The sequence below is a fragment of the Mercenaria mercenaria genome, chromosome 5 (genome assembly GCF_021730395.1).
Source record: "Mercenaria mercenaria strain notata chromosome 5, MADL_Memer_1, whole genome shotgun sequence".
Classification (NCBI taxonomy): Eukaryota; Metazoa; Mollusca; class Bivalvia; order Venerida; family Veneridae; genus Mercenaria; species Mercenaria mercenaria.
The window spans coordinates 43,314,830-43,335,427 of NC_069365.1; the positions used below are offsets into that span (position 1 = coordinate 43,314,830).

At 34.8% G+C, this 20,598-nt stretch overlaps 1 long non-coding RNA gene across 1 annotated transcript in view; it reads left to right on the top strand.

Annotated features, from left to right (window-relative positions):
• The first annotated feature begins 1,185 nt into the window (after positions 1–1,185).
• The window catches only part of LOC123558943 (uncharacterized), a 57,984-nt gene continuing 38,571 nt past the window's right edge, over positions 1,186–20,598 (top strand). Inside the window, exon 1 of the long non-coding RNA XR_008370972.1 lies at positions 1,186–2,110. This is a non-coding gene — a long non-coding RNA (uncharacterized LOC123558943). The remainder of the gene's footprint in view (positions 2,111–20,598) is intronic.

Consider the following 20,598-nt stretch of genomic DNA (forward strand, 5'->3'; position numbering starts at 1 on the left):
AGCGAACAGCATGGATCCTGACCAGACTGCGCGGATGCGCAGGCTGGTCTGGATCCATGCTGGTCGCAAACCCACTATGTTTGGTTTTCTCATGGCACGGTTCATTTCTTGAACTGATGTTGGGGATTCCTTTTGAATAATTTACTTTTCCTTTTGTGGGTGATGACATAGAGGTGAGTGTATTTGACAAAATGTCGATAGATCTCCGTATAATTATGTAAGTCGCATTTAGTTCTTATCTTCTAACCATAACCCATTCCCGATACTTAAATTTGCATTTATTCGGCAAGTATGCTTCGTTTAATTGAGGCAACACTCGTTTAACACCGAGTGTTTCACCACGTATTTCTCATATTGAAAAGCAATTTGAAAAGCAATTTGAAAAGCAATTGAAAAGCATGGCTATCTCAGAAACGAGGCAGTGTAACAATAGTTTTAAAAGAACCGGTTACAATACATATATATTCACACTGATGCCAGTTGAACTAAAAGAAACATACATAATTCTTTAATCCAGTCTTCGAGGCCAAATACAGATTCGACTTCCTTTTCCACTCATAGTGCTAAAATGTTTATTACCAAGACAGTAAAAACATAGACAACGATATTTACTCCGCAATATCTGGAAGTTCTTACAGCATCCCATGGCAGATATTGTTTATCTGTCATAGAAAATTATTTGCTGTATTTGTCATCAAACAAAATGAATGAATAGTGACTAACGTTAAATCATTTTAGTGTTATCTCGGTTTACATCAATTATGTACACATGGATGATTTTCTTGAATAAAGTTTCCCGAATGAAATAAATGCTCCCGGAGTTTTGAAAAGTGAGCAGCGGTTTGCAATGAACGGCATGAATTTGCGCGTTTATCGATAAGACATTAATGGGTGAGCATTTATTATCATTCCCTTCTCCATTTGACATTCATGAATGTTCGGTGTTGGGTAACACAGTCCCGCGAGCTGCAAGTGCAACGCCGTGATCCAATCCGAATTCCAATATCCGAAATTAGATAACGACGTAATTCATCAAAGCTCTATTGATTTTTTCAGCGCCTTCGCAGAATGGAAACACCATTTGTGAATAGCCCTAGGTTGGAATATTATGTATTGCTTCGTTCCAGTGATAACCGTTAAACGTGCGTGCAGCATTTGTATCTAATCACATTTTGTTTCCAGTCCGTCTATTCCCGATAGATTAGGTTTGTCAGAAATCTATAACTACAGCGAGATAAGCCATAAAATCAATGCCGCCATATTTATTATAATAACTTCAGCCTGAAACACCCGCTTTGTTTGCTTTATCGTCCATCCAATTAATTGTTTTCTTAATGATCCCTCATTATTCCAGCATTCAGTGACAATTCGTGACGTCACGGATCACGTGCTTCCTTTCAATACATCCATAAAAGTAAATAGATGTCGGCTGGGCAGAGAAGGAATTGAATCGCTGAAGGATTAGGACACTGATGGAATAAAGGTTTAGAGAATGGTTTATTCACATACTGACTCACGGCACAAAGATATTGAAAAACAGAAAAAATAATACAAACTATTGGTATTGGTTTTCGTTTTCTATACAACTGACAGTAAATTATTAAGATGAGTTATCAGTATATTTGTTCAAAACATACATCATAGTATAAGTTTTCGTGTGTGCGTAGAAAAAAAAAATAACGAGAGATACTATCTGCCCTCTAAGTTTTCTTTATTTAGAGGTTAAACAGTAGCAGACGTCAAATCTCGCACCACACGCGACAAAACGTTTACATGGAGTACCATATGGGAACAATTTAATTGGTAGAAGAAATTGTAAGAACAATGTCTGCGGCGGAGATTTATTTATGTCGTATGTCTTCATTGAATACCATTCTGAGAGCGTTCTAGTGTCAAGAATAGATTTACATCGTACTAATCCGTGGTTGTGACGCCGAGCTGAGAAGAGAATTATTTCTCGTATATGGAATGAGGGACGCGAATACTAGAAATTGTAACATTTTATTCCAGTTTGGAACCGAGTGTGAACAGAATCACACAGGAAAAACCAAAACTTTAAGAATATTTCGAGAATGGAATCACTAGGATGATAAGCTAAACCGCTTTTAAGGTAAGATTTTAGTTAATTTTAATTTCACAGTGTAATATAGCTTGTAAAACAATTTTGCTACATTATTGATAGTACCATATGATTACAGAAGTATTATATCAAACAACTTTGAAGTAAATATACATATACTCTTATCTATTATCGGGACATAGAAACCTTTGTTTTCTTTTGAAAAATATATATTCATTTGTTTTGCGCATCTAAACTGCATACCCTTTATATTTAATGTTTCTCCGCGAAATTTTATTAGTTAGATTGGCATAAATTTGATAAGGCTAAATTTCCAAACTAACTTGAATATTATTCACAACAACATATTGTAAAGTGTACAACATATTGATCATATAATATATGAATATCGTAAACTAGGGACAATTGTTGTTAAATAGGACAGAAAATTATTGGCAATTATTAATTTTACTGCTGTGGATGTAACAGCTGGATATCATTGAGCATGACAAATGAAAATTTATCGTCTGCTGAGAGCTAAACAATTTATAGTCTTTTTTCATAAATGATTAATATAGAATTATACTACTGTATAACGTTAGCTGTTCAAGGGAAACAAGTAATATCGTTGTCACTTTTCTAATATAGTAACATCAAGTTTTCATTATCATATGCCATTCAAAAAACATATAACTTCAAATAGATATTAAAACATACACGGCTGACTATACATAAGAAGTAGGAAAAATAATGAATCAAATTAGTATGCATATGATTTTACATATATGGATACTATTTTAGCTCCTGTAAAAATGTTTCAAAATATAAAATTAATGACACAAAATGACAGTTTTTTATTTATTCTGAAGTGTATATCATAGGCTGATAAGGAGTTTTTAGCCTCGCTTTTTTCAAGTATGCACGTGTCGGTTCGGTTGACTTCCATTATCTTCACATTGCGACACTAAAACAGTCTATAAATCGCAAATGAATACAAAATGTTCTACACAAATTGTTGTCTCTATGGCAGTTTGTATTTTCTGTCATCTAACAATAGGTTATCTTCCGAAAATGGTCTAGTAAGTACTTAAGTTTTTAATGGGTCCAATCAGTTGTTAACTTAAAATAACAAACATTGTTATTTGTTGCATTCTTGTGTATAAGTTGAAGCATCCAAAATAAAAAAAAAAGAACCTACAACAATTATTTTAAAACCATCATATTTGATGTTATTAACACATTATCTTAAGATTATTGTGCCAGCTTGTTTTATATATCCTATTCTTTTCCTATGCCTATCAAATGTATTTTACTATTCACTTATGACCGTTTCATTTTTCTAAAGTTTCTACGGAACGTTACCAGGGTCAGGTCAGTCGGCACTGTTGTAATTAATTCTATAATAATATTATAGTGTTTATACTTCCCTCACCTTCCCATCACGAAGAATTAAAAGGGAAAAAACAGTCTCAGTTTGCTGATATTACAAATTATACATAGGTTTACCAAAATTAAATGTTATTACCTTTTAAAGCTATCAGGGGTTCAGATAATAATCTTTAATAACGTTTTGTTGTTGTTGTCGTCGTTTCACAATAAACGCATGTTCTAGGAAAAACAATAGCATACTTCATGTTAATATTCACCGCTGGTCTCTGCTCATTTTCCAGAATCACTTATGTTTGAAAATTAGTGATTACGGGAGGTTATCTGGAATACAGGTTCCAGATACCATTTTTCTAACTAACCAAGTCTGCTCACAGGTATCATTGAACTGTCTGAATTCTTATTTAACCGTCAAACGACATAAACGTATTGCATAATACTGCCTGATATATTATGTCACATGCTTCTTTTTTATTCAGCAGGTTTTTCTTATTATTATTATTCCAGACCGCTTACATGGAAAAAGATAAATGATAATTATGCATAAAACCTAACAATTTTTATTGCAGAATTAAAATGAAATTTATTCTTTTGCGTTAAGGCTGGTATAAAACACATTTAGATCTCTTGCAAATCCGTGAATCGCACCAAGAAGTAGGTATCTTTAATGATTTGCAGGATGTCCCGATGTCAAAATGACGTTTTTCGAACACCATTTTGTTCGTTTTTTAGTGAACGGTGTCTGATCGCGTATACTGCATTCTTGCGAAAATGGTCATGCGCCAATGCTGTTTCTACGAAAATATTCTATACAAAACATAGTGAATGTAAAAATTAGTAACTAATGACAAATTATAAAAATGTAAAAAAAGTGTGTTCGACAGAAAGAAAAGAAGTTTGCATATAATCGAAACAATTTCTAATTTACGACTTTCGCGGATGTAATTGAATGAATGGGTCATTTAAGCTGCATTCCACTTTAAACAAAGTTTATAGGTTAAGCTTGAAAGATTTTATCAGTTGAAAACAGATCATAAAAATAACTACGAAGAACTCTATCTTAACCAGCGAATTACTTGTAGGAAATACTGCTACCGTTAATGAAAATGTCAGGATCTTTAAAGCAGACCATGGTTACCTTGTCTCACACTCGCTGTTATTATGCCATGGACGAATCAAAGGCTAGCCGGCCTCACACTTGCCGTTCATTCGTCAAGAACGTAAAGAACGAATCCATGGCTAAGCAAGCCAATTATTTGCGATTAATTTGTTAAGGACAAGGTTATGTAAATTAAAAGTCTCTAACATAGTAAAGCTCTAACCTTCTCCGTATAAATAAGTTCACATAAAAGTCCTTACGGCTTGGCAAAATCAATATGCTCCATAAATTGGCTCACAAAGAGTCATGAATAAAATACTGTTTTTATGAAGTTTTGTGTGTGTGTGTGTGTGTTATAAACGAAGATTAGATTTTTTAAATATTTATCTTACTGAAAAATTACAGTACACTGTTAAGAAAAGAAAACTACATACACAAGTCATGGAAGCGTCTGTTTTGAGAGAGTGGAAGGAAACAGTATTCGTTAACTAGAATCGGATCAATAGGAATTCTTTAGAATTAATATCAGGGCCAGTGTGAGAGAAATTTGCCGGAGACTCAATTGAAACTTCACTATGTGATTTATTGAAGCAAACCTCCTGATTTTTTTCTCATTGCCTAAATACAAGCGTACAGATGACCTTTCACGTGTAATAATTTGGAGGTTTTTATGAAGCATTTAATAGATACGTCGGTGGAATTTTCAACGAACGTAAGAGAACATCCTATATCTTCTGTGCACTTGTAATCGTGTGAAAGCTATAGAAAAGTATATCCTTCATGGACAAAATTATAAATACTATCATGTATTTTTCATTTATAGATATAAAAATAGTTCATGTATCTGTCATGATTTGGTGCTGGAAAACTAGTATGTAAAAAACAGGTATTCACCATAAAATCACATTAAATTAGAAAAAGTTTACCCTTCACTTTTCTGCAAAGACCACCTAAAGTAGACACGTTATAGCTATGACGTCATTTTGATGGTATCCAGCTAACGAAATTGTCGTGTAAATATTTCATTACACAATAAAGCAAAATAATGAAGCGTCATTAGTCTGTATGTAATACAGAATACAAGCAGCCGTTATTCTGTTGGACGCTTTATACACATGTAAACTATTTATGGTTGGAGCTTAATGGTGCGTTCTTTGGTTGAATGCTTCACGCACGTTAATTATTCATGCTCGAAGCTAAAGTGTGCGTTGAGTTGTTGGGCGTTTCATACACATGTACATTATTTTTGGTTGAAGCTAAAAGGTATCTTCTTCGGTTGAACGCTTCATACACATGTAAATTATTCATGGTTGAAGCTAAAAGGAGCAGTTCTATATTTGGACACTTTAAACACATGTAAATGATTTTTTGGTTGAAGCTAAAAGGTGCAGTTCGGTCATGTACTCTGCATGTCCAATCATCCTATTAAGTTTCAACATTGTAGGTCAAGTGGTTCTCAAGTTATTTCCAAAAAATGATTTTACATGAACAGGCCACTGTGACCTTGACCTTTAATAGACTGACCCCAAAGTCAATAGGGGTCATCTACTCTGCATGTTCAATCATCCTATGAAGTTTCAACATTCTGTGTCAAGTGGTTCTCAAGTTATTGATCGGAACTGGTTATCAATGTTCAGGCCCTGTGACCTTGACCTTTCACAGAGTGACCCCAAAATTGTTAGGGGTCATCTACTCTTTATGACCAATCATCCTATTAAGTTTCAACATTCTGGGTCAAGTGGTTCTCAAGTTACTGACCGGAAATGGTTTTCAATGTTCAGGCTCCTGTGACCTTGACCTTTAATGGAGTGACCCAAAAATCGATAGGGGTCATCTACTGTGCATGTACAATCATCCTATGAAGTTTCAACATTCTGGGTCAGGTGGTTCTCTAGTTATTGATCGGAAATGGTTTTCAATGTTCAGGCCCCTGTGACCTTGACCTTTGACAGAGTGACCCCAAAATCAATAGTGGTCATCTACTCTTCATGATCAATCATCCTATGAAGTTTCAACATTCTGGGTCAAGTGGTTCTCTAGTTATTGATCGGAAATGGTTTTCAATGTTCAGGCCCCTGTGACCTTGACCTTTGACGGAGTGACCCCAAAATCAATAGGAGTCATCTACTCTTCATGACCAATCATCCTATGAAGTTTCAACATTCTGGGTCAGGTGGTTCTCTAGTTATTGATCGGAAATGGTTTTCAATGTTCAGGCCCCTGTGACCTTGACCTTTGACGGACTAACCCCAAAATCAATAGGGGTCATCTACTCTTCATGACCAATCATCCTATGAAGTTTCAACATTCTGGGTCAAGTGGTTCTCTAGTTATTGATCGGAAATGGTTTTCAATGTTCAGGCCCCTGTGACCTTGACCTTTGATGGAGTGACCCCAAAAACAATAGGAGTTGTCTACTCCAGTAGCCCTACAACCCTATGAAGTTTGAAGGTTCTAGGTCAAATGGTTCTCCAGTTATTGCTCGGAAATGAAGTGTGACGTACGGACGGACGGACGGACGGACAGGGCAAAAACAATATGTCTCCTGGGGGAGACATAATTATTTATGGTTGAAGCTAAAAATCTGCAGTTCTTTGGTTGGACCTTTATACACATGTAAATTATTTATGGATGAAGCTAAAATGTGCATTCTTCGGTTATAAATTATTTATGACTGAAGCTAAAGGGCAAATAGTCGTGATGGCAACTTATTTTATTTTACTTTGTCTCGACCACAAATTGTATTCAGTCTGTTGACAGATCATTTAAACACCCTTGATGAAAATTTAAAAGGTATAATGAATACTCCCACGAATAAACTCGGAATGAACCATCTGTGCTTTTGAATTTTACTTTAACAGATCATATATCATGTCTAATAGGTTCTGCAAAATAGCCTATTTGTAAGAAGAGTTGTTTTAGGCTGGTGATCACATGTTTCGGGTGAATAGATAAGCATTGTAAGACTGGGAAGAAACAACATTTCAGTTTCGGGCAATTTATAATCGCGTTTGTTTTGATAAAGCCATCGCGCTTAGTTTTTTTACCCTTACCCTAAAGAACTTATCCATCTTTCAATTTGGACAGTACCTTTAACTGTTAAAAGGGGTGCTTACTAAAACAATACTGACTGAATGGCGAACAGTGCAGATTGTTATCAGACTGCACGGACGTACAGCTGATTATGATCTACACTTGTCGCAAAGGCAGAATCAGTCGTGTCCAGCACGATAAGGGTTTTAAAAAGGGTTTGATAAAACTTGTTAACTTTGAGTATTTAATTTCAGTGAATTCCTTCGTTGCGGATGTTTGTCACGCTCCGTGAATTTTCTTTGTTTCATTGTCAATATTTGTCCAAACAACATCATTTACGTGTTATTTGCAGTGGACTTGAATCTGCTCGCTATTTCCGAAGCACTTCCGCTATTTGATTAATTAGGGATTTAGGACTTCTCCAATACTAGTCAGTTGTCTAGGACACATATGGTTTTGTTTGAAATAAATGAGATAATTTGTTATTTGAGATAGCTAGCCGTTGTTTCGGGAATGTTTTTGTGCATTTACGACTTCGTCATTACTCAGTATTGGTTTCCATTGTGGTTAGGCGTTCATTTTTCAAACTTAAAAACAAATTTCAACAGTTCCGTTTTCTTTAGTATTGTATTTCAGCAAACAATTAAGAATGTATATTAACTTACGTACGCACCTACCTACCTACACCTACATACATAACATTCATACATGTATACATACATGCATGTATGCATAAATACATAAATACATACATTTAAAAGGAAGATTTTTTCAGTAATATATACTATTTGGAGAAGCTGACTTAAAGGTTATTGCTGTGAAAGGATATGTCAACAGATGGAGCTCATCACCAAGTGCAATAAGCTCTATCAGCTGACAGGGAACAAAATTGCAAATCATATGGCTAAGAATTAGCTAAGACAATCATAACGCCGCAAATCTGGAATTCTCAATATGATTGATAACAAAAAACTTTTTTTCATTCATTAACTATTTTGACTCCTACTGCTTTCAAGTTTAAGAACTATGTCCATGAGTAGATCCGTAGGTTTAAAGAAATAAAACAAATTCTAATATGCTTTTCTCTGTTAAAACACTCTTACGCTAGAATGACGTCACGTTAACGTGCGATGACGTCAATGTTTTTGTTGCGACCAAGAAAGAGCGCTACTATATTTTATCTACTGTTTTAGATTAAGGGCATATTGGAATCGAAATAATTTATACCAGAACTGTATTTTAACACTATTATACACTCGGATGGTAATACGTAGTACAAATAATTTCACTCGGGCTGCGCCCTCGTGAAATTATTACGCCCGACGTATAACTGCCCATCGTGCATAAATAAGTGTTAAAACACTCTTTTGCTATAAATTATTTCTTAATTGTTTCACTCATCAAAATCCACCAATAATTTGAATATAATGGCAATAAGTGAGTGAATAATCGTGGCAGTGCGGCAAATTGGCTGGCAAAAATATTAACCATATACATTGCAAAAAAGAGAAAAGAGAGATTATTTCGTACTTCTATAAAGTTAATATGTAAATTAGAAACCTTACCGATGCATGTCAGTGTCACTGTGAAACAAAAATATAGAGATAGATCGGTACTCAAATTCAGTGACTTGAAATTCATTTCTTCATTTAAATCTACCGTTCCTATTCTCAGTCAGAGAGTTACCGGACCGCTTACATATTTCCTGCTTAATTTTGATTAAAGTTTAAAACTTTAACATCAAGTTTGCCCAAAAATAAAAATGATGACTGCAGGTCATCCAGGTGAAATAAAATGTTTGCGTATTAAGTATGCCTATTAATAACTGATGAAAAACGATCTTGTTTTCAAATTGTTTAGCAAAATTTCATTCTGAAAAAGACAAGATTTCTGCAGTAAAGATTCACACAAGTTTGTTGTTAATTAGGCGTTTGTTACATGCAAATTACTTCTGGATAAATCAAAATCAGATCAGCTAGAATTACAACAATAAAATAATTTTGGCTCTCTCAGTGGACCAGTAGTAATAAAAGAGAAAGGGCACATATCGATCCTAGTGCCGTTAACATGGAAACGCATTCATAATGAAGACTCAAATCTTCATCTGAGAGATGAAGCTGTGGAAAAAAACAACATTTACACTAGTTTTCGGCTACGCCAACGAAATGAGTCAATAAGTTTGTTACAGTGCGTGTTGTTGTTCGATATTTGTATGCATCAGTTATCTTTTATGCGGCGGCGCTGTGTCGCAATATTTGGATAGAACGAACTTTGGCTAATTTAGCCAAATTGAATATCATTTACGTTTTGATATTGCCCGTTTATGATAGAGTCAATGGATGCGACCTTTTTTCTCTTCATTAAAGATCTAGAGTGCTAAAGAAATTTTAGCGTATCCTACTTTAATTTGTCAGTAGATAAATGGGTGTAAGTTTACTTAAGAATTTATTAACATACTGATTACGAACACTTTTAAAGAAAAAATATGCCGTGTCATGCTTTACATGATTGACTCGATAGTATTTGGTTATGCCTCCTTAATCGAACGTCAACTGGCTTGTTAGGTTATGACGTCGTATGGGCATGCGGCTATCGTTGTTTTTATTTACTAGTATACGACTAAACTTGTGTTTTCAAACAAGAAAATGCATTTGGACGTGCACATTTCCGTCAAGCTTCTTTTTTTTTCACTGTGGGCACATTTAAATCAGAAAGGTTACTTCTTTTGAATCGCCTTGTTAACAAAGTCACTCCTATGAATTGATTGTGCTCATATGTTTTCTCTTCATTTATTGTAAATTTGTATGAAAATCTCATTATTTTGTTTTATACTTGTCATGATAGCAGTTATTTCTGGCAAAATTTGCATCTTAGTAACACAGATTACATAACCCTAAGTCTACATCTATTTCCGACACTTGTATTCAATCCCTGAATACTCAGAAACATGTTCTCAGAAACAAATTATCGACATAAATCATTTACCACTGCAAGAAACCGACATTTATAAACATTTCATTTTCTTTACGTACTGTTATAGGGCTGTATGTCTTCGATATCGGGAGAACGTGATTGACTTATATGTACAACAGACACTACGAAAAAGAATTTGAATACTTTGGTTTTGATTAGGCTTCAGTCTGTATTTTTGGAATATTTTCGTCTGAAAAGTAGTCGCTCTTTCAAACCATTCTTTAGTTTCATAGAAACGCTTTTTTCTCAGAAGAAAAACCAACCCAATTTGCATAATAAAGTTACAAGTCTTGCTTCGACTGGCTGAATTCATGTATAGTCATGATCTACGTGAAAGCAATTTGTCAGGCGTCTTCAAGATTCTCGAAATCTGATATCACCCAGAGGAAGACAGTTTTTATATGATATAGCACGTTTTGAGAAATTAAAAGGAGGCATTAGCATGTGTACTTAATTATTCTCATTTTCTTCAATAGATTAGATTAGTCCGTCTAACTATTTTCAATTTGCAGAAATTTCTTTTATCTTTCTTTTACGATGGAACGCAAATGGTTGTGTTTAGGACATAGAGCTTTTAAGGAGTTTCGAAAAGTCAGTATGTTAATACCTTAGTTAAATTCGAATATCTTGAAACAAATACGTTGTTTGTGTATGTTCTGAGATTAAGATTGGAAGGATCATGTGATCAGTCTCAAACATGCAGCATTGCCATTGGTCGAATTAAAATTTGTACTCGGAAACAACCAATTAGACTGGTTTCCAAATCCGTTTAATACCTTTTTTTTTGCATGTCGCAGAATTACAAAATACTCTATTTTGTTTCGTTGCACTGTACTATTTAAACTACTCGATACATCACTTGAACACATCTTTGTTAGTAAAAACGATTCTTAAAGAAACAAACCATCATTAAGCTACACAAACAAATGCAACTTTCATTTGATTGCGAACAACTGGCTCATGGACACACGAGATCTGAAATGCTCTTTTGTTTGCCATATTTGGTGAGCCAGGCACCTTTCGTGTGGTAGAGCGTCCGTTTTGAGTGCAGGACGTCGTGGGCTCGATCCCGCGGCATATCAAAGACGTGTAAAATGATACCAGTAGCTCCCTTGCTTGGCGCATAGCAATAAAAGAAAGACTGGCTTCTCTTTTCTCTTACCCTCGTGGCGAGGGATTCCATCATGAATGAGGTGTCGAGTCTGACTAATATAAGTTGCAGAACTTGCTTCACAATCGACATTAAAATAAATTAATATAAACTATAAACTAGTGAATGTTGTTTCCCCTTCTGGGGATACTTATTTACGGTTTGAGTAATTCTTATGAATATTCCTCGAGGTGTCTGGCGACTTTCAAGAATCATCAAAATGGCAGTTGTTGTATAGCACTTACATTGACGTTAGGAAGAATCTTATTCACTTTCTGTAAAATGGAATTTTCAAAGTTTACATTCGTTTACAGAATGACTCTATAACAGGGAATCATCATTCAAAATATAGAAACGGGGGCGTTTGTTTCAAATGGACTGAATGCTTCATAAATTTACCCTCGGGAATATGTCGATATTGCAATCACTTAACGTTTTGCCTGAAGCTTTTTCCTAGTGAATATTTATGCTACAAATCACGTAACTATAGAAGGTTTTCCTGGTATGCTTTGAATGGCTCATTTCATGTATATTTATATACTACTTTTTACGCAAAAAGCAATTTACCAGACGCCTGTAAGCTTCCTGAAATCTGATTTCAGCTGTTTAAGGACATGTTTTATTTGATATCATGACAATTCAGACACATAGAAAATGTGAAGTATTGTTCACCATCTTTTCATCAACTTTTCAATTTGCATTGAAAAGCATTTTTCATCTGAATACTTGTAGTGTGTAGTGCATGTAAAGTTATAAATTTACTGCAAGAACTCGATTTTAATTGGCATTTATCATATATTTTAGAATGGTTCATTTGTAAAGGCTCCATAATATTAGTTCTGGGTTCAGTGAGAAGCACCTGTAAAGGTCGGGAAATAAATCATATTTTTTATTATTTTTTTTTTTATTTTTAAAATCATAAATTTACTACAAACACCCACTTTTAATAACATTCTTTGTAAATTCATCAGTGGAAAGGTTCCCTAATAACAGTCCTGCGTTCAGTGAGAAACAGCTGTAAAAGTCGGGAAATAATATGAGCCGTGCCATGGGAAAACCAACATAGTGGGTGTGCGACCAGCATGGATCCAGACCAGCCTGCGCATCCGCGCAGTCTGGTCAGGCTCCATGCTGTTCGCTTTTAAAGCCTATTGGAGTTGGAGAAACTGTTAGCGAACAGCAAGGATCCTGACCAGACTGCGCGGATGCGCAGGCTGGTCTGGATCCATGCTGGTCGCACACCCACTATGTCGGTTTTCCCATGGCACGGCTCATATATCCTTTGCGTTTATCATACGAGTTTCTAGTTTACTTCATTGGTTTGTAACGAAACGAAAGTGACCAAATAAAGTCAAGGCAAATATGGCTTCTGTCTGTCTGAATGCTTCAAAACATGCATTCTACCAAGTTTCATGCAATATATTTTCTTGAAAGTCTTCGAATTGTATAATAAAGTTACCATTTACGTAGATTAAGAAAACATCGTAGTTAGATTTGTATGGCTTGAAGTAATTTGTCGGGCGTCTACAAACTTCTAGGAGACTGTGATGGGAAATAGAATTTCGATAAAATAACACACTACAGAAATTTCTGCGTAAATAAAATGAGGCATTAGAATTTGAACTATAAATAAACTTTAGTATGCCGTGTTATTCTATCATCCGCCATCTCAGACCCACCGGGAAATAATAGTGTATGATGTAATCTTTTAAAGGTTACTTTTATCTACTTCTCCCTGATTCAATGGTATTAAAGCAGAACAAATGAGCCGTGCCATGGGAAAACCAACATAGTGGGTTTGCGACCAGCATGGATCCAGACCAGCCTGCGCATCCGCGCAGTCTGGTCAGGATACATGCTGTTCGCTAACGGTTTCCCTAATTGCAGTAGGCTTTAAAAGCGAACAGCATGGATCCTGACCAGACTGCGCGGTTGCGCAGGCTGGTCTGGATCCATGCTGGTCGCAAACCCACTATGTTGGTTTTCTCATGGCACGGCTCAAATGTCTTATACGTTTAATGGTGTTATGTAGAAAGCACATTTAATTTAGTTAGATTGTATGACTAGATTTTATAGATCTTGCTGAAGCTGGTGGCCTAGCGGTGTACAGAAATAATTTGTGAAACATCTACAAGAATGTCATTGATAATGACACAAGAATGACACAAGAATGTCATTGATAATGACACAAGAATGTCATTGATAATGACACATTTAAAGAATTATTGGGGCTACAAGTCTTGGTCATTTTTATTTCAATCACTAGAATAAATTCTGCCACTCTCATTGTTAGATTTTCAGACAAAAGCATCTGTTACTGACATGTATCTAGATCAAACAGAGAAAAATAATGTATACTATATATATAGACATAAATCTGATTCAGTGTTATTGAAACAAAATGTCGAAAATATCTTAAACGTACTGTTTTTATTTTTTTTTTCACATTGAAGCTTGATAGACAATAAACCACGAATTAGAAACGAAAACAACATTGACTTGTGTCTGTTGAATGATACATAATTATATTACATCCGCTATTTCAACTTTGTTCACGGTTTACGTGAACCATTTGTCCTTGATAAAGTTATTGGCCACTTAGATAAAGAAAACGTCGAAGTTAAGAGTTGTATGGCTTAAATATTTCTAGGGCGTCTTTATGAGTGATTAAATGATGCATTTGTATTTGAACTGGGTCACTTAATTTCATTTAATATAATAAATTTAGTCCATTGCGTTGTATTTCTAGACAAAAGCATTTCACGTCTAAATCATACGGGGCTCATTGTATGCTGATAGGTCTGTTACATGTATATCTATTTTCAAGACCTGATGAACTGTTGCCGTAGTACTCGGGTTATATATATATATTGTATAACCTATACATTGTTGTAAATGAGATATGAAACCAAAATTTGTAGTCCTGTTTGGCGCCATATAACCTATACTGTGTTGGTGCTCCGTAAAACCCAAATAAATAAATAAATAAAATATACATATCGTATTGTTTTCAAGAGACAGTCGCCGAGGCACAGTTTTAAAACGCACTTCAAAAACTGACTCTGTCAAATTTAGATTGTCCTTTCTTCTCCTTTGTATAGAAGAGTACATACACATATCTAATAATAGCAGGTTTGCCAGATTTCCTGATTTCTGAGTAGCCATATTATATGCCTGTTTCATCTCAATAATAAATATCGAACATCAAACAGTTATATCGGTATGGGGAGTGACAGAAATTATACTTGACAGGCTTCGGCTCTATGTTCACCACATGGAAGTTTTAGATTACGTCAACGTCATCTTCTTGGGCGTTTTTAAAATCCTTGTGCGTATTGCCGACTTGTTTACAAAAAAGGGACAGATGCTTACCCCTACATTTATATTCAAAGTTGTTTTGACTTCACACTTCACACAACCTTTGGCATCATAACGCAAGTTTACACATGATGACCTGTAGTTCTGCCTTTAATTTCAGAAAAAGTGGAGTTTTACTTCAATTAGCTCTGAAACCAATGAACGCAATACATTGAAACTTCACATAAACACTGGAAAATCACATGAGCCAGTGTAGATAATACACTGGAACCTCACATAAACACTGGAAATTCAAATGAGTCAGTGTAGATAATACACTGGGACTTCACATAAACACAGGAAATTCACATGAGTCAGTGTAGATAATACACTGGGACCTCACATAAACACTGGAAATTCACATGAGCCAGTGTAAATAATACACTTGTACTTCACATAAACACTGGAAATTCACATGAGCCACTTGAACTTCACATAAACACAGGAAATTCACATGAGCCAGTGTAGATAATACACTGGAACTTCACATATTAAACCAGTTAAGGAACTTATCAAAACCCGTCGGGCTTATACATCAAATAAACATAAGGTAATCAACATTAATCATACTTGATTACAATAACGATAAACTTATCTCCTTTTCTGTACTTTTCGTTTTAATTTTTAACATCTAAAGCGTCATCAATTACTCTACTAATGGGTATTTAATGTACCTGTAAAAGGCGACAATGATTGGAAATGATGGAGAAAATAACCATAACTCTTTCAAAAATAAAACTATCTGTTGAATAAACATTGTTTGTACTTAATTTTTCACAGTGTTATCATTTTATGACTTATATCAATTATTCCATGTACCTGATAGACAAAATTGAAATAAACCTACGATGACAAGAACACATGAATTTTTCCGGAATAAATATTGAATTCGCAGATAGAACATAAATGGTACAGTGTAAAAGGATACAGATAGACACATTTGTTACCATCAACTATATAGTCTTTGCTCTAGTTTTCTCAGAACGTCCCAAAATGTGAGGTGATTTCAAACGTTCGGTAGTTTCTTGAAGACTCTTTGCTGTCTATAAATGTAGACATCACTTTCGACTAGATACACTTTTGTTATGTTTTCATTTTAGATGTATTAAAAGAATCCCGTCCGCTTTTTTTTGCATGATTTTGTTCTATGCTCTTCAAACGATCTAAGATTTCATCTTAAAGTGCATTTGACTGTTATTAAATGTTTCCCGCACTTAGACTGTTTGCTGTTGTGTTTTCTGGTCCTTTGGGATCACAGAGTCCATTTAAATGTTAATATGATAGAACTCAACTTAAATTTGTACTATGGGTGTGAGGATTGATGCACGCTTCATTACCTCTCATGAATAGACTTAGTCAAACCAAGTCTGTTATAATTTTGAATGGTTGTGTTTATCTTCTAATAGATTTTGATTTCCGTGTCATTTGTCCAATATTGGGATACAAATACCATATGTTCATTTCCTTGAAAAGTGTCTGCAATATATTGTAGGGATAACGCATGTTTTTTATCCAGTTATAACATCTGCAGAATCCCGAGGAATTGGTTGGTACCAGAGCCCGGTATGGCGTAAAGACCTAGTACAAATACAGTAGGCCTACAACCTCTCCAGAGCGGCCCTCTCTTAAGTAAAAATCTCTCTATAACAACATCAATAAAACTTCCCCAAGCAGAAGTATACTAGTATCAAATTTACATCTCCAGAACAACAACCTCTACATAACAGTCAATATTTGTACCTCCCAAACGATGTTGCTCTACAGAGGTAACATTGTATATTGTTCCTCAGACTCATTAAATTTCCATGAAATGCGCGGTAAAGTCTACGTTTTTTTTTCACGTTGACGTCATTTCGTTTTGAATTATCCGTTTTGGGACCGAGTGACGTTTACGTTTTGCCACGGAACGTGCATATATACAAAGGTGTTATAACAGCACACGAGCGCGAGAATCTCTCTGTTAACACACGTTTTTCTCTCCTGTTAAAACACCCCCGAAAAGTGACAAGAACAGCAGTTTTATGCTAGAATAGCCTTTTGTCTTCTTTAAGCTAAGAACGACAAAATGAATAAGGAAGCTTTGTGCTATTTTTTGGTATAATTTGTTTAATGGCTAGTCTTTACATTGCATTACAAGTCACGTAGAGGTATGCTCACCTCCCGTCTGGTCAAGATCAACGCAAAAGCAATTAGTCTACGCTCAGAAAATCCAGCTCACTGATATAAAAGCTGCTCTTACACGATACGTCAGATGTATGTAAGAGAAATTAAATCATGATATTACTTTTCGTACTTAATTAGTCTCATTTCATCTCAAACACTGAATTAACTCAAAACTTCGATTTCAAGCTTTTAAGCAAATGTCTCTGTTTTCGAAGTCGCACATGAAAATATAGTTGACGTGTTAAAGACTTTTACATTGAATGTTCCAAACGAGGCAAATTGTATAATCTACAAAAACGATAATGATTTAATACGGAGTTTTCAGGAAAGTTCAATTTGCCTTTGATGTACTGTTGCCATGGAAATTGGAAAAGACATTAAATTTTTATCTGATTTATTCTACGATTTTCTAAAGAAGCTCTAATGTCACGAAGGAATGTAAAATGAGTTTCATTGTAAATACCTCTTTAATGGAATAGTGTTATGTTAGTGACATAGTGTAACATAAAGGGTGTTTTATAAGTTCGATGTCTAGATATAATTGATTAGGTGAAAAACTACGTAACGGTAACAACAGTGTTTTTTTCCCCTACGTAACCTGTGTGCAAGTATTCTAACTGCGAACATACGTTTTCATTTGTAGACGACAGTACGGATGAACTTGTATTTTCTATTTCGAGTTTCAAAGTAATGAGGAGGAATGAATTCGAAATTACTTTGGAGAAGAGAAAAATGTAAGCTGTTTATTACTTGTTCAGAAATGCTGAAGCAACTTTTATCCAGTACTTACTGAAAACTAAGTCTATAATAATAAAAATAGTTGACTTTTTTTTCTTATTGTACTTAACGAGATATTTAATCCATTTCAAAATGTCGCGTTTCGATCTTTATTTTCGCATGTTAATTTCATTCGTAGGTAATTTTGAATGAAAAGTGATGAAAACATATAATGGTGTTATTATCACATTTATGAAATACTCTTTCATGTGTATACACGTTCATTTTGGACGTTTTGATCAATAACCCTATAAAAACGTCTCTTTCTTCTGACAAGAGAATTAATGAAAATACTTCACAACAAAATAATTTGGTTTCCCACCGTTCTAGTTCAACAAATTACCAGCCTGCCATAGACAGTCTTTCCAGTTCTGAATAGACTTGATTTACACGTCTACATAAACTCCCCGGTATACTACTTTTATTCTGTATTGTACTTTTTTCCTGAATTCCTTTGTCGTTGCTTTACAACAGGTCTCTTGTGAATACTCAATACAGTTTTCAATATGTTTTATTTGTTTGCATTCAGTGGAGATTGATTTTCCTATCTTATAATCAGTTTTGTTCTGCCCATTAATGAGTCAAATACGTCCCCTGGGATTAATTGGGAGCTTCGTAGGAAGGCTGCATTTGTTGTTTAATGGTTATTAGTATGAGGAATGGGGTTTTATATAGTTTCAGATTCTGTTCAGCACCAAGTATGATATAAATGTCGCTGCAAAGAAACGATATTATTGAGTTATAACCTGAGAGATAGACATGTTTTACGGTCATGCATACACCTTTTGTAATAAAGCAAATCTCCGTTGTTTAGGAAGAAAGAAAGATAAATGGCTAGAACGAAAGATAGAAAGAAGAAATAAAGACAGAGAAAGAATGAAATAATGAAAGAAGTTAAAATTTTAAGATTATAGGTATCAATGAAGCCCTCTATTTTTTTAACCTATATTGTGGTATAGACCTGTATGTTTGGATACAAAGTGAACTTTTATATGAAATTATTGACATATGAATTGAACCATGTATCCGCGTGAAAACAAACACAATTATTTGATGATAGTAAAGCGCTTCGAAAGCAACAGATTATAAAGTTTTTAAACACATTATACTTCTTGTTTCAAAAAACAGGAATGAATATCCAACAGGGGAAGCCATGTTCCAACTTAGCAATATTCCATAATTTCGACTAACAGCACAGGGGCGTGCACATGGTTATAGCACACTCGCACACACGTAAGCGCGTTCACACACAAGCGCGCACAAACGCACATACACATACAAATCAAACACACATGAAAAAAAACGAACAAATACGAGCATCATCTAGAAATGGTCAGTGGCATAAACACCACTGGGAGCTTAAAACGGTTGTTGGTGCGAATCTTTTATCACTACCCCCCACTCCCGCCCCCACGACCCATTGTTCCAAATTCACAGGACAGTGTAAATAAAAGTTATCCTTAGGTGACTCTCAACATACGCAATGGTAACAGAACGTGCTATATTTTGATGCTGATGAACCATACCATTTTTGTATAAAGAATCTTGTTGATAAACTAATTCATTTTGGATAGATCGGCGAGCTGTAGATATGAAAAATCGATTTATATTTTAGTCGACTTAAAACGTGCATCGATCTGTTAATTTCACTACATATGATGAAATATAACTAAATCATTCAAAATAGGATTCAGGGAATTGATAACAGTAGAGGCAGTCAATTAATAACCATACAGAAGTGATTTGTTTATTATATGTCAGTGATGGTTTGATAATAAATCCATCACTGTATGAGGCGTTCAAAGGAATATATAACAGAAATGCATCATCACCAACTATTCTCTCAAGGGTCCACTTTCCGTCGCTGAATTGCATTGGTCAATATTTGAAGGTATGATAGGGTTATCGCTCCATATCGTTAATGGAATCCTGTCAGGATGCATGTATAGGACATATTGAATAAATAATGCCTCAGAACAATGATAAACGAAGTCGGATATGCCTGTGTTAAAGTGAATTTATACCCAATGAACAACTGAACTGTATTGTTTTGAAAGAATGTGTAAATATTGTTATGACTTGCTTCCAACATGAAAGTATCCGCTATGAAAGTTTATATTTAAACTCTTTTTAAAAGACCTAAACAAATTTGATAATCCAAAGAAGAGGGGAATAATAGCATTTTTAACTATTTCAATACTTCAGTTTAAAGAAAACGTACTTACTGTTGAATAATTAAAAAAATATTATAGGCATGACCTAGATTCCAATAGATCTTGAAAAAGTATGACATACTTGATCAACAATTGTATTACTCGATAAAGCGAATCATTTGAATTAAAAACTCTGTATGAAAAAGGTTATTGCAATTTTCTTCCCGCTGAAAATAACAACAAACACGTTCGTTATTAGTACCGGTTGACTTTAAATCTGTCTTGGACTATAGGTTTGCGCCTTGTCCGTCTGCCAATACGCTAGACATTCCCAGCTTCGTCCGCTCATTAACTTTTTATGCATGTACAGATTTTCAAGTTTTTTTTTATGTAGAAGTTCACTTCTACAATTTAACTTGCCGTATGCAAAACCTAATATTTCATGCCA